Below are 14,351 nucleotides of genomic sequence, written 5' to 3'. Positions count from 1 at the left end.
TCAGATAATAACTAAAATGGGACCACAAAATATAACCATTTAAAAAAAAGTAATTTCTTATTTTGCTCATAACTGAATTTAAGGTTTCATAGGATTGTAATGTTTACTAATTTGTCTGATTGTATATTTTTTGATATTGCAGTATACATGTTGGATCTTAGATTCTACAAAATCAAGGAGATATACAATTGGCCGATGAGCTTCTAACTTAAACATTCAATCTTTTTTCCTTTTCTTTTTCCTTTCTGCCTTGATAGGAAGTTTGCTGCAAAGGACAACAATTTTAATCATTTGTTTCATGATAAAATTATTATAATTAGATCCAATAGCAAATTAAATTATCAATTCAATGATACCCCATTGTTGACTAGATCAATCGTTGATATACTTTACAATAAACTTCAAGCTCCTATGTATGGGCTCTATTCTATGAAATTGTGTCAACTCTTTACTATATCAACTCAATCTTGATTCCTACATCTTGATATTAAAATGTAATAGATCCATATTTTCCTGTATAAAGCAGAAACCAGTATATACTTTAAGACCTAACAAATGACATTGAAAAGTCATCAAAGAGGCATATTATAAGTATAAAAATGATTGTTTAAACCCAACATATTATTCTCTTGTAATTTTCACTTTATCTTTTTAAAATGATTGAACATGCCCTCACTTTTTTCCAAAATAGAGGGAGAGGGGTGCACAAAATATGATATGATAATTTTCTTGAAAATTTGTTGAGAGTAAGTAAATTTAGTAAAGTATTATTTCAATATTTACTTGAGTTTACTAATTACATGCATGCATTAGTGATATGCCCTTGAATTATTGCTTAGAATTTCTATAACTATATATTTTGCAGATGAAGTGCCGTTGGAGTACATTTATCAGATGCATGCATAAGTATATTCACAAATGAGGAGAAGGTCTATATCAAGTGAATTATGGTATCACTTAATTAGATCCATATTAAGTGAAATATTGGATCATAGCAATTACTTTAATGCATAAGACAAGTCATAATTATGGGATGTTTCATTGATTTTCTCTTATAATTTCTATAGTAGTGTTACTTGGAATTCATGATGATTACCTGTATGTGCAATATTTTACTACATTTAATTAAAGGAGTATGTGGAGCATGAAATACAAAAGAGTTTAAAGTTAGATTATTTTCTTAGAAATTTGTATGAAAGTGGTTAGAAAAGCATTGAAATGTGTAATAAAGGTCATTAATTATATAAATGTATAAATGAATTCAAATGAAAAGAAGGTTCACCAAACTTTTATTTAGGATCCCTATGTAGTGTCCCCTAGAGTTTATATAAAATTTAATGAATTATTATTGTAGAGCATTACTTATATCTATATATATATATATATATATCTAAAAGTTAAAAAATGAGAAGAAGATTTATGAAATAAATTGTCAGACTCTCTATGAGTTTACTAGAAATGCAAATATAATAAAATATTATTTAGAATGTATTAAATTGCATAGCAGTTCATGAAGTTATCTATTGAAGATTATACTGGTGCCACCTAGAATTGAAATATCAAGTATAATGAAGCATTATTAGAGTGCATTAGTTACATACATACATACATACATACATACATATATATATGAAATTCATATAGCTATTAATTACTTGTACTAGTCTAAAAGGAGAGAGAGGTTGAATTATAATTGAATGTTTTTTCATGAAAAGATGGAAGGGAAACAAATTTATGATAGTGATACAATAAAATGACACATGTAATTTAAGTGTCACCTAAACACGACACTAATAGAAAAACTTCATGGTATACAATAAAATGGATTAATGCAATTTATGGTGTTTAAGTGATACATGATAAGGATGTGGTATAGAGCATCAATCATGTTAAACAATGCAGCAAAAAGCCTTTTTTCATAATCAAAGTTGGACTCTAACATATTTTTTATTAGAATTTTATGATAGTGAGAAATCTCAAAAATATATTTAATAGGGATGGTGTCAACTACCATAGTTGGTAAGTTTATTAGGGGAATGATAGTAATGACTAGGTTCAAGTCTCACCATAACCCTAATTTGTTTATGTTTCTTCTCATCCTACTTTCCAAAAAAAAGAAAAAAATTATAATAGTTTGACTAGAATTCATATTATTTAGGATAAATTACAAAAACTCCTTTGAGGTTTTGTTTTTATTACACTTTCACCTTATAGTTTGAAAGACCTACATTTACCCTCGGAGGTATAATGATGTTATTTAAAAAGTTGCAAGATTATAAAATGACCAAATTACCCCATGTGATGTAACAAAGCAAGGTAGATGGTAGAAGACAGTTTGGCAACATCGTAATCTCGTGCTTGGGCACCGGTGCTCCCGTTGTCCCCTCCTTTCTTACCCCCCATCCCACCTCCCTTCTTTCCTCGTGTGCACTGAAAAAAAATAAAAGGCCATGGTCGCTGCACCCACTCCAGTGGCAGGATAGTAATATCATCTATCTCTCCATGGCTGGCTGTGACTACTAGAGATCTCTTTATTCTCAGAATCAATGAAAAGAAAAGAGAGCCGGAAACTAGAAAAGCAAAAAGGGGAGGAGAGAGAGAGAGGACTTTGACCTACATCATGGCCATACTGATCAAGAACTAGATGGGTAAGGTTTGCGTCCTCTACATTGGTGGAGGTGGTGGTGGTAGCATGTGGGGCATCCTCCCAGAGAAGGTGCTATCCTATCTAGAGCAAATATTCCAAGCTAAGTCTGACAATATCGATGTCAGCATCTCTAACTACATTGATGTTGCCACCAGCACTAATGTTGGTGGGGTCTTCGTCGTGATGCTCATCACCACCCACAATGGAGCTTGCTTGCATTTCCGCACCAATGAAACTTAGCAGTTTCTCGTCAACTAGGGGAAGTGCCTCTTTCGTAATCCCAGGCTGTCTTCGTCATCACCTTCCTCTTTTGGCAGGTTTCTCCAACACTTGTTTCAAGGAGTGGACAGAGGAGGGTCATCAATGAAGGCGACAGTGGCGATGGAGATGGAGATCAAGAAGGCATTTGAGGGATTGACACTGTGGGACATGATCAAGTCGGTGTTGATCCTATTCTATGACTTGTGAAGCTCGGCCCAATTAATCTTCTCCCACATCAATGCCCTAGAGAGCGAGAGCTATGGCTTTCAATTATGGGAGGTATGCTGAGCAATGTGGGTGGAGCTGGGGCAGTTCGCATCAATGGAGATGCGGTCGATGGCTGATAGATGGCGTGCGTGGGCAAAGACGATGAGCTGGTGATGAGCAACCCAGTAGTGACGGCCATCACCCACGTCCTCCACAATAAGGAGTTCCCCTTCATCGAAGGGATGGAGGATGGTGCACGATGTCTCCATATGGCAGTCATCGAGCTCGAGGTTCCTTTGGAGCTCATCAGGCAAGACCTTGCTCACCGCATGCATGTAGAAGTGCTCAAATGCGAGCTTGTAATCGAGGATGTATGGCTTCGCGGAGGTGGAGTTGGGGATCAGCTGCAGAAGAGGAGGATGACGAAGAAGAGGAGTTGTTTGGAGAAAGAATTTTAATGTTAAAATTGAATTTTATCTGAGTTTATCTATAATTATTAATTTGATCTGTGATATCTACTAGCCATAGCGATGAAGCGATCTGTGACATGGTCATTAGCTTCATGATGGCTGAGAGAGACACGACATCGACCGCCCTCACATGGTTCTTCTAGCTGATGTCGTGCCATCCCGAGATTGAATGAGAGGTCCTTGACTATACCAACCAATGGTGTGGGACTTGAAGCATGCGGTGAGTGATGACATGCTTTTGGATGGGACGAAGGTGAGGAAGAGTGACAGGGTGATGTACTTCTCTTATGGGATGGAAAAGATGGAGAGGCTATGGGGGAAGGAGTGTAAGGAGTTCAAGCTGAGGTGGTGGCTACCAGTGGAGGGGAGGGAGGTGGCGAGGGTGTCAGTGTACAAGTTTGCGATGTTTCAAGCCAGGCCAAGGGTGTGCTTAGGGAAAGAGATTGCATTTGTTCAGATGAAGTACATAGCAACGGCGGTGCTCTAGCATTTTGAGTTGAGGAGGGCTATCTTGAAGCATCGACTGCCAGTATTGGTGCCACTGATGATGGCCCACATGGCCGGTGGATTAAAAATAGTGGTGGGGGAGAGACGAGAGTTGGATTGATTCTATTGGTCTTGAGGGCGTGGCCGCCAACTTTCAAGAGATCCCAGCTACTGGATCTTGAGGGCATATCCTTTCTTCGAGGCTATTTTGGTTATTTCAAAAATTTATGATGATGTGGCAATTAGGTCCAAGTTAACATTAATAGGCTACCTAATGGTATGGGTTAGACTGTAGGGTTGAATAAACTATGAAGGGTGTAAATGTAGGTTTTGAAAACTAGTGGGTGTAACTATAATTTCAACCTAATCTTAGAAGAATTTTTATAATTTATTCTATTATTTATAATTAAATTATAATAGTATGACTAGAATTTATATTATTTATAATTAAGTATATTGGAGTACATTAATATATACATGCAAATCTGAAGCCATTAATGAGGGAAATCCTATGAAATAGTTTCTTAGGGTTTCTATAATAGCGTCACTTAGAATTCATAAATATCAATTTACTTGGAAAGTGAACCAAGTAAATTTACTAGAAGTCTTGAAATACATAAAAGACAATATATAAATCTACAATGGAGAAATTTTAGGAGGTGCTACATCAAAGCAACGACATCTTGGGTGGTGTCCACATAATCATAATATTGAGTCCAATCGATATTCCTATTTTCTATGCTAAGGGTGTGCGATTTGGAGACCCTTTACCCCAAATCAACCTTCTGTGGCTAAGATTATTGACTTCCGAGCTATGGCTCTACATTTCCAAGAAGAGACCAACTAACCTTGATTAAGTTATAAGTCCATTTCATCTTGCTTATACTTTAGTTAGGGATTCGCAAGCCAAACATGAGCAAACTATGCCTTCTTCAAGCTTAAATTGAATAAAAGAATAGCTGAACTTGACCTTGAATCAAACTAAGAAAACCTAGCCATAGATTGCTTTATAGTCAAGTCTACTTAAGCTCAACTTGTGAAAGCTCAATAATTAAATTGGGATGCGAAAAAGCTCATGAGGTCGATGATGAATTAGCTCAAATATAGGTTCAATTCAACTTTTATGTAAATAAAATATTTTATCAAAGAAGAAAGTAAGAATCAAATCATACCTTTTTAAGATGATCTTCTCTTGAAAAACCCTAAATCCTTGCTGCCCATCCTCCCCCTCTATGGCAATCCCATGAACACTACCTTGCTTGCATCCTCAAGGACCTGAACTCCTCAGATGCTTGAAGGAGAAGTGATGTTTTGGTTTCAATAGGTATCTTTGATCTCAAATTTCTAGTTTTGATCTCAAATTCTAATAAATGAATAGCATCAAAAGAATAAGATAGAGTCCAAAAAAGGTAGAAGTTAAAAAATAGGGATGATTATAGAGATCTAACCTCTTGCAAGTATTGGATGGCTTGCTCCATGTACCTGATCTAACAATCATAACCTTTGAAGAGAAAATACAAAAATTGATCCCCCAATCTTGTGGATTTACATTTCTATAGAAACAAAAGAAATCCCTCAAGCTTAAGAGATTCAATATTTGTTCATGAGAGTGAATGAGGCTCTTGATGAAACCCTAAAAATGGAAAGGTGGGGTAAGAGAGAGATAAGAGATTTTTAAGAAACTCTAGAAAATGTATGGAGAGAGTGGAAGAGAGGGTTAGGGTTCTTGATGGCTGGGTGGATGCCATAGATGAGAAGCTAGCTAGGCAGATGCTATAATGAGAGAGAAAGGTAAAGAGAAACTACTTCGACTTTAGGGCTGCATCCCTTTTTACTCTATTTATCAAAAGCCAGAGCTGTTCGATTGGGCTATTTATTAGCTATAACTCTTCTATAAATAGAATATATATTTATATAAATACATAATGAAACTAATATATTAAATGATATGAATTATATAAAAAATTATCTTATGAGTTAAAAATAAGCCAAGATCAAGCTAAAATCTAAGCTAAACAAGAGTTAGCTTATGAGTAACTTATTTGTTTCCTAGCCATAGCTCTGACATGTATGCAACTCAACGAACTCTAAGCTATTGCAATCCACATGTGTTCAGTCTCACCACTTTGTTTAAAGTGGTTAAAATTTTGATATAACATTTTTATTCCTCCATATCTATAATTCACCAATTTCAAATGGATCGAGATCATTGGGGGCCTTATCCATGGAGATAATCCACCATTTAAACCCTGTCATGTTTCTTGGACTCCCATTAATCTAATGCTCATAATTAATGTTAACTTCAATGGAGCTCAAAAGGTCAATTTGAAAGGATTTGATTTTGTAATCCAAAACCATGATAGACTTGTTCTAGCTACTAGTGCTTCACCCACAACAAAAGACTCTATAACTATTACCCAACTATATATAGTGTGGTAGCATCTAAATTGTGCAATTCACCATTTTCACATAGACAAGAAATGGCTTGAAGGCAAAACCTAAACTACGAATAGTCGGATTTAAGGAAAAACGGAGAATCTAAGCACCCTTATCTTCACAAAATTCTAGTAAATTCTTGAGTTTAATTGATTTTTCTATTTTGTACCTATTCTAAGAATGTAAACGTTGCCAATCAATTAGCTTGTCATTTTGAATTTTCTGCTCTATGGATCACTAAATTTCCCACCTAATGAAGGCTATTATATTGCTGCAAATGTAGCAAATTGTATTTCCTTAATTAGGGGCTAGCCACCTATTCTTATTTCCTAAAGAAAAGGAAATTGTGAATTGTAAGTGTTCAAATGAGTTAGATTATGCACCAAAAATCACATCCCTCTTCTATTTTTAGAAGGTTCAAGGTTTGAATTTTGGATGGGATCCCTAATTAACAAGACTTGTATAGTTTCCATGAATTTGGATCAAGTTTAGGGAGTAAACATAAAAGACCAATTTTGCAATCACAATCATCTCAGATGATGCAGCAGGGTCCATGCTAAGCAGCGGGCTAGCAGTCTATGCAATACATTGACACCTTAGCATCATAAGCATATCATGTAATACATGCATGGAGGTGATGTCGTGAGTTTCAAATCCTCTCTATTTTGGAAGTGAATTTGAAAGACTATTCTATGATCATACATATCCACCATGATGTAGCCATGCTATACATGGACCCATTACTTCATAGTTGTGAGATGGTCATGAGTGCGGTAAACTTGGTCTCTCAAGTTCACTCCCCAAACTTGAGATGATTCAAACTCTAAATTAGATGTCTATAGTCCATTTTATGTATTTTATATAAAAGAATTGCAATATGAAAAAAAAAAATTCTGAATGCATGATAATTTTTTGGGAATTATGTTCATTAGTGATTTAATTCTATCTAGATTGCTATAGAGAATCCATAGGATAGTAAGATCATTATTAATCAAACTAAGACTCGCATACTTGAGGTAGAATTTGGGTCAGTCCATTTGTTAGTTAGCCAATGATATGTGCTTTGAATCTTGAGATGGGTTGAGCTAAGTTTAGTTCAAGGGTGTAAATCGTTCGGATGTTCTCCCAACCTAATCTAGGAATAGAGTAGAGGGAACTATAGCATGAGGAATGTCCACATCTCATTGCAAGGGTCATTTTGAGTTCAAGATCATAAGGCGAGCAATGCAGTCTAGGGCATATGGGTCTTGGTACTATCTAGGTGTGAAGAATCTCAGAGGTAACTACGATGAGTAGAAATGTCACTCACCAGCCTAAATGATGAGCAAACACTTGAATGTAAGAGCAAGGGATCACGAATGGATGAGCTCCAAAGAAGGGAGGAGAGACGGGGGTAGGAACCATGCTTTAAAAGTAGTAGTCCAAATCAAACTCGAACTGCAAAAGTATATAACTAACTAAGCTATATGAACTTAAGATGCTTAAGTCCAACCATGCTGATCTCGCATTCTATTATTTGCCACTATATAAAGAAAGCAATCATAATTTATTTATGATCACCTTTATGGGGAGGGCCATCATAATGGTCCAGAGTGGTTTTGAGTTGCCATAGGGTAGGAAGCTAAAAAATCGAAGGAAAAAGGGGGAACAAAGTGGATCTATGTACCCTAACCTATATAATGTTGAGGGTACTATTGGTGAAGGCTTAAAGACTTATGCACTCTCGCTAATCCTAGACATAAAAGCCTAGACCCATACTTCCTTATTTGGAAGGCACTTAGGTGCATCCACCATATACCTATTAAATAGGCACATGGTAGATTGCTTTAGAAATTAAGAGTTTTAGCCCCCCATGCATCCTTGTTGCCCAGAAATACAACCCAAGAGGGAGGGTGAATTAGGTTTTATAAAATTTTTTCAGATTTAAATATGTATGTGCAAAATAATTATAATTATATGCTGAATATGCAGTGACTAAATGAGCAGAAAATAAATAGAGCTGATAGGGAAGATCACACATATAAACAACAAGTTTTTATAGTGGTTTGGTGTCAACTCAACACTTACATCTACTCTTCAAGAAATCCTGTTGAGAATTTCACTATAATCACTAAGATTACAGCAAGATTATTTTAACAGGATCACAATCTAAATCTGATTGATTTTACAGACTCACCAACCAAAATCTATCCCCAAGCCACTCCTAGGGTTGAACAAATCCAATTCAAGGCTTGAATAAGCCTATTCCCTAAGTTTCAAATCCTATTGAAACTTGAAATATAGGAAATATAAGTGCAAAAATTTAAATACAAGACAAACTCCTTGAAGAGCTGATTTAAAGCTTTGATGCACAAGATGAGAGGTTGGAGGGCTTTTGCAATGAATGCTTCCTTCCTTCACTTGAGAAAAACTTGAATGCACTGTAGGTTGGGTGGTTGAAATGAAGTAAAGACTCTTTTTAAGCTCATTTGAAGGATTGCACAGAATTTTTGAATGTATTTCTGATTTTTCTCTCTTGTTACTTTATTTTCTTGTATTCCCTTGCTTTAATGCACCCTTAGAATCCTTCCAATCTAAGTTAAGAAAACTAAAAATGGGTTTGTAGCTATTGGAGAAAGAGAAATAACCATTTAAAAAGCTCTCACATCAATTCTGCATATTTTGGAAACTAGCCATTACTGTTGTCAGAAGCTGTCGAGTCAGCTCAACTTTTTTTTGAGTCGGCTCATGATGTTCTTGAGTCGGCTCATGCGAGTTCTCCAGAAAAATCAGATCTTTTTTTTTTGAGACTAAGCTGGCTTAAACAATTCTTGAGTCGGCTCAAGCTCATGCCAGTGCCTTCTTGAGTACCGAAGCCGGCTCATCCAGTGCATGAGTCGGCTCAAGGCCTGTGATAGATTTTCAAATATTTTTGAGTCGGCTCTTGGAATGCTTGAGTTAGCTCAAAACCCGTACTAAGTGCTGAATGCGTGCCAGAGCCAGCTCAAACTCTTCCTAAGTTGGCTCAAGATCCTGCCTCATAAAAAAATTGCTTGGCTTGGCTTTCTAGGTCTTCCTTCTCCAACCTCTTCATTCAAAAACCTTGAGCTTTGACATTATATAGTCCAAAATATCTGAATTTTTCATTACACACTCAAATAGATCATTAGCGCCAAAAATCTACTCAAAAGTATTGTTATTCATCAAAATCAATCTTGGAGTTAACAATCTTCCTCTTTTTGATGATGACAAAATTTTTGAGTGATAAACTACAACATTCTCAAATTTTAAGATAAAATTGCATAGTTCCATCACATTTTCAATCAATCATCTACACAAAACTTTTACATTGTCAACAATATTCAGATCATGCTTTGACACATCTTTTCTCTGTGTGAATACTATGATGATCTTTACTAAAGAAGATTCACTAAGTTTCATTTTGTATGATCTATTTCCTCAAGTGTGCCAAGTGTGCCATTAGTGTGCCATTTTTATTATTTTGCTAAAATGACACACTTATATCACTCTCCCCCTTTGTACATCAACACAATTGACGCATTCTCAAGGAATTTAAAACTTGAAGTATTCTTTAGCCATGCATATTCTTCAAAGGGTTTAAAATTTTGAATTTCTTGAATAGTTCTCCCTTTCTTAAAATTTGAATTGTTGTTCCCTTTAACCATACATTTTACTTCTTGGTGTCAAATTCAAAAAATTAAATTGCTCCCCCTTAGTCATACATATTCCTTTTTGTGCTCCTCCTTAGCCATATATTACTTCTCTCTCCCCCTTTTTGTCATCATCAAACAAAAATATTAGAGCAATCACAAAGATAAGAAGAAACTAGCATAACATTTATAATATATATAAGTGAAATGGAAGTACATAGATTTTCAAAATATGTACTGTATATAAAAAATGTGGCTGAGACTGTATATCATTTAGAACAAGTTCTGATAAGGCAAAAACAACAACATATAAAGCCAATTACTAAAGTGTACTGAACTTAAGTCCCATGACATATAAGAAAACAACATAATCAGCACTGATCCTAGAGGTGAATCTTGGCCTAATCCTTATCAGAAACTATCTTAGGAGTGATGGAGGAACTGGGCCTAGGAATGGGAAGGCCTGATTACCTGCTCCTAATCCTAGTGGAAGGTCTACCTGCAGTAGATCGAGTGTAGGTCCTGATGGGTCTAGGAGGAGGATGAGAATATATAGAAGGCTTAATAGGTGTGCTCGGAGGTGGCTGCTCGGTAGAGAGAGTAACTAGATCAAAGGTGATGTCAGTAGCTGCCTCACCTACGGCCTCTACTGCTCCTCCTGTCACGGCTGATGATGTAGCCACTGCTGTGGATGGGTGATGGGTCTTCAGAAGATCTACTAGCGGCCCCATGGAAGTTAGAAGTGATGATGCAATACCCTGAGGCACACTAAAGCTCTCTCTCTACTCTAGTACATCAATCCTCTATGCCAATGGACTGACCTCAGATGAACAACTACTAATCTGAGGTCGAAGACCCTCCAAAACATACTGTCCAATCCTAGCAACCAGATCATTGTCTAACTGAGGCCGAGCTAGTGGAGGTCTCATTGATCATCTAGAAGGAGTCATAAGGGAGTCGGAAAGTTGAGCAGGAGGCACATCTGACTCAGTATCAGCAGGATAACTCGATCCTCTTGTATCTGCGGGCTGCTGCTCCTCAATATGTCTCACCCATCTCTAACCCTCTCGATGGCATCCCATGCGGAAGAGGGTGCTCTCATCATAAGTGTCAGTGTGGTGGAGTTCTACTAATAGCTCTCCCTCTAGGTCAATCCCAACCTTCCGAAATATTGAGGTTAGTGTCATTCCATAGGGTAGACATCCTCTTGCTCTCCCTACATTGTCTCTCATATAGGAGAAGTTGATTTATGGGAGGTTCAGTCTCTGACCCTGGATGATATAATCCATAATACCAATACCTCGATCTAGGACAAGATCAAAATATCCAATCTTGGGTAGAATGATCCGAGCTACTATGTGATTGAGAACTCTCATCTCTACTGACAGGAATTTGGCTTGAAGCCCAAAAATCCCTTGAACGTTCTCTCTACCCAAGATCATCCTTAGGGTTAGGTCCTTGTTAATAGGGTAGCAGGGTGCTAGTCCCTCATATGGTATTTTCCAGATCTGACCTAGCCTCTCTAGGGTGATAACAAATGAGATGCCCTTGACAGTACATCTCAGATCATTGTCCCCTCTGGCCATGGACTGATAAAATTCACGCACGAGGCATGGATAAGTGGGCTGATTTATGGAAAAGAACTTCCCCCATTTTTGCAGCTGAATCCAGTTGCCATACCTAAAAACCTCCCAATCAAAGAATCAAAAATCCATATTTTAGCCCATTGTCACTTGTCTATCTAGGAGGGAAGGGGATCTTGGTGCAGAAGAGCGGGGAGGCAAATTTCCTACCTCAAACTCCAAGTCAAAATCACTTGAGGGCTTCCTCATAGCTTGTGACTTCTTCGTTGGTGGATCAGAGGACACGGATTTCCTACGTTGACCCATTCGAATCAGACAAATGTATTGAGAAATAGAGAAAAATTGACAAGGAGAATAGGCAAGATGGGGTCCTCAGAGGGTATTTGGGCAATCCTAGAGCAAATAATGAAGGAGGTAAAGTGAATCGAAGTGAAGGCACTCATGTTTAAAAACTCAGTTTTCGTCCATGAGTCGACTCATCGACTTATTGAGCTGACTCAAAAATGAGTCGACTCAAACTGAACCATGAGTTGACTAAAGCTTCAGACTGTGAAAATTTTTGAAATTTTAGGAAATCCTTAGGTTCATTGGATCAAGACAATTTGAGTTTATATTGGCTTACCTTAACATGAGATATCTAATCTAAATGATAACACATTCCTAGCTCTCTTCTAATTATACTAAACCTTTCTTCATTGAGAGGTTTGGTAAAAATGTTAGCTAATTACCTATCTGTGCTAACAAATTCAAGCATTATATCATCATTTTGTACATGATCTCTTATGAAATGATATCTTATCTCAATATGTTTAGATCTTGAGTGTTAGATAAGATTTTTAGTTAGATTAATTTTACTTGTATTATCACATCTAATTATAATTTTATTAAGTTTGATGCCAAAATCTTCGAGTTGTTGTTTAATCTTCGAGTTGTTGTTTACAACAACTTCCGACAACAACATATTCGGTCTTCGCCATTGATAATGCCATCGAGTGTTGTTTCGTACTAAACTATGATATTAAATTAACTCCAAAGAATTGACAGGTGCCACTTATGCTTTTCTTATCTAATTTACACCCAGTAAAATCATCATCATTATATCATCATTTTGTACATGATCTCTTATGAAATGATATCTTATCTCAATATGTTTAGATCTTGAGTGTTAGATAAGATTTTTAGTTAGATTAATTTTACTTGTATTATCACATCTAATTATAATTTTATTAAGTTTGATGCCAAAATCTTCGAGTTGTTGTTTAATCTTCGAGTTGTTGTTTACAACAACTTCCGGCAACAACATATTCGGCCTTCGCCATTGATAATGCCATCGAGTGTTGTTTCGTACTAAACTATGATATTAAATTAACTCCAAAGAATTGACAGGTGCCACTTATGCTTTTCTTATCTAATTTACACCCAGTAAAATCATCATCAGAATAACCTATTAATTTTAAGGGTGATGTTCTATGATGCCACAGACTAATATTAAGTGTACCTAATAAGTATTTAAAGATTTTTTTAATAGCTAATAAATGAGACTCTCTACGATCAAATTGAAACCTAGCATACATGCAAATACTAAACATAATATCATGCCTACTTGCAGTAAGATAAAACAAGGATCCTATCATGCCTCTATATAATTTAATATCAACCTTCTTGCCTCCTTCATCTTTGTCAAGCTTATAAGAGAGACTCATAGGTATGCCAATTAGTCTTGAAGTCTCCATACCAAACTTCTTGAGTATCTTCTTTGTGTATTTTATTTGGTTGATGAAGATTTTCTCTTTATTTTGCTTAATTTGAAGTCGGAGGAAGAAATTCAGCTCTTCCATCATGCTCATCTTGAGCTCTCCCTATATTAGCTTGGCAAATTCTTGATAGAGAGATTTATTAATAGCACCAAATATGATATCATCTACATAGATTTATACTACCAATAGGACATTGAATTTTTTTTTTAAATATCTTATCAATATTTTCTCTAGTAAATTCATTCATTAATAAGAATTTACTTAATCTTTCATACCATGTATGTGGAGTCTATTTTAATTCATATAGTATCTTATATAATTTATAAACATGATTGAGAAATGCATGATTTTTAAATCCAGATGGTTGTTCAATATATACTTCTTCAGCTATATATCTATTTAAAAATATAATTTTAATATCTATTTGATACAGTTTGAAATTCATGAAACATGTAAATGCAAGTAAGAATCTAATTGCTCCCAATCCTACTATAGGAGTAAAGGTTTCATCAAAATTAATATCTTCTTCTTGATTGTATCTCTTAGTACCTAATCTAGCTTTAGTTTTAATAATGATCCCATTTTCATCCAATTTATTTTTAAATATCCATTTAGTTTCAATTATAGAGTAGACATTAGGTCTATCAATTAGAGTCCAAACTTTATTTCTTTCAAATTGAGTTAGTTCTTCTTGCATAGTATTTATCCAATAAGGATCATTTTCTATTTTTTCTATAGTTTTTAGCTCTATTTGTGAGACAAAGACTAAGTAGTTATTAATATTTCTTAAGGAAGAGTTAGTTCTTACCCCTTGTGATGGATCACCTATAATTAGATCTTTTTGATGTCTATGA

The 14,351-nt window shown here is 35.7% G+C and overlaps 1 pseudogene; it reads left to right on the top strand.

The window, feature by feature from the left end:
* The first annotated feature begins 2,620 nt into the window (after window positions 1-2,620).
* Window positions 2,621-3,573, top strand: LOC109504807 (patatin-like protein 6; annotated as a pseudogene).
* Window positions 3,574-14,351: the final 10,778 nt, after the last annotated feature.

Source organism: Elaeis guineensis, chromosome 7 (assembly GCF_000442705.2).
Source record: "Elaeis guineensis isolate ETL-2024a chromosome 7, EG11, whole genome shotgun sequence".
Lineage (NCBI taxonomy): Eukaryota > Viridiplantae > Streptophyta > Magnoliopsida > Arecales > Arecaceae > Elaeis > Elaeis guineensis.
This window is presented reverse-complemented; position numbering and strand designations above follow the sequence as displayed.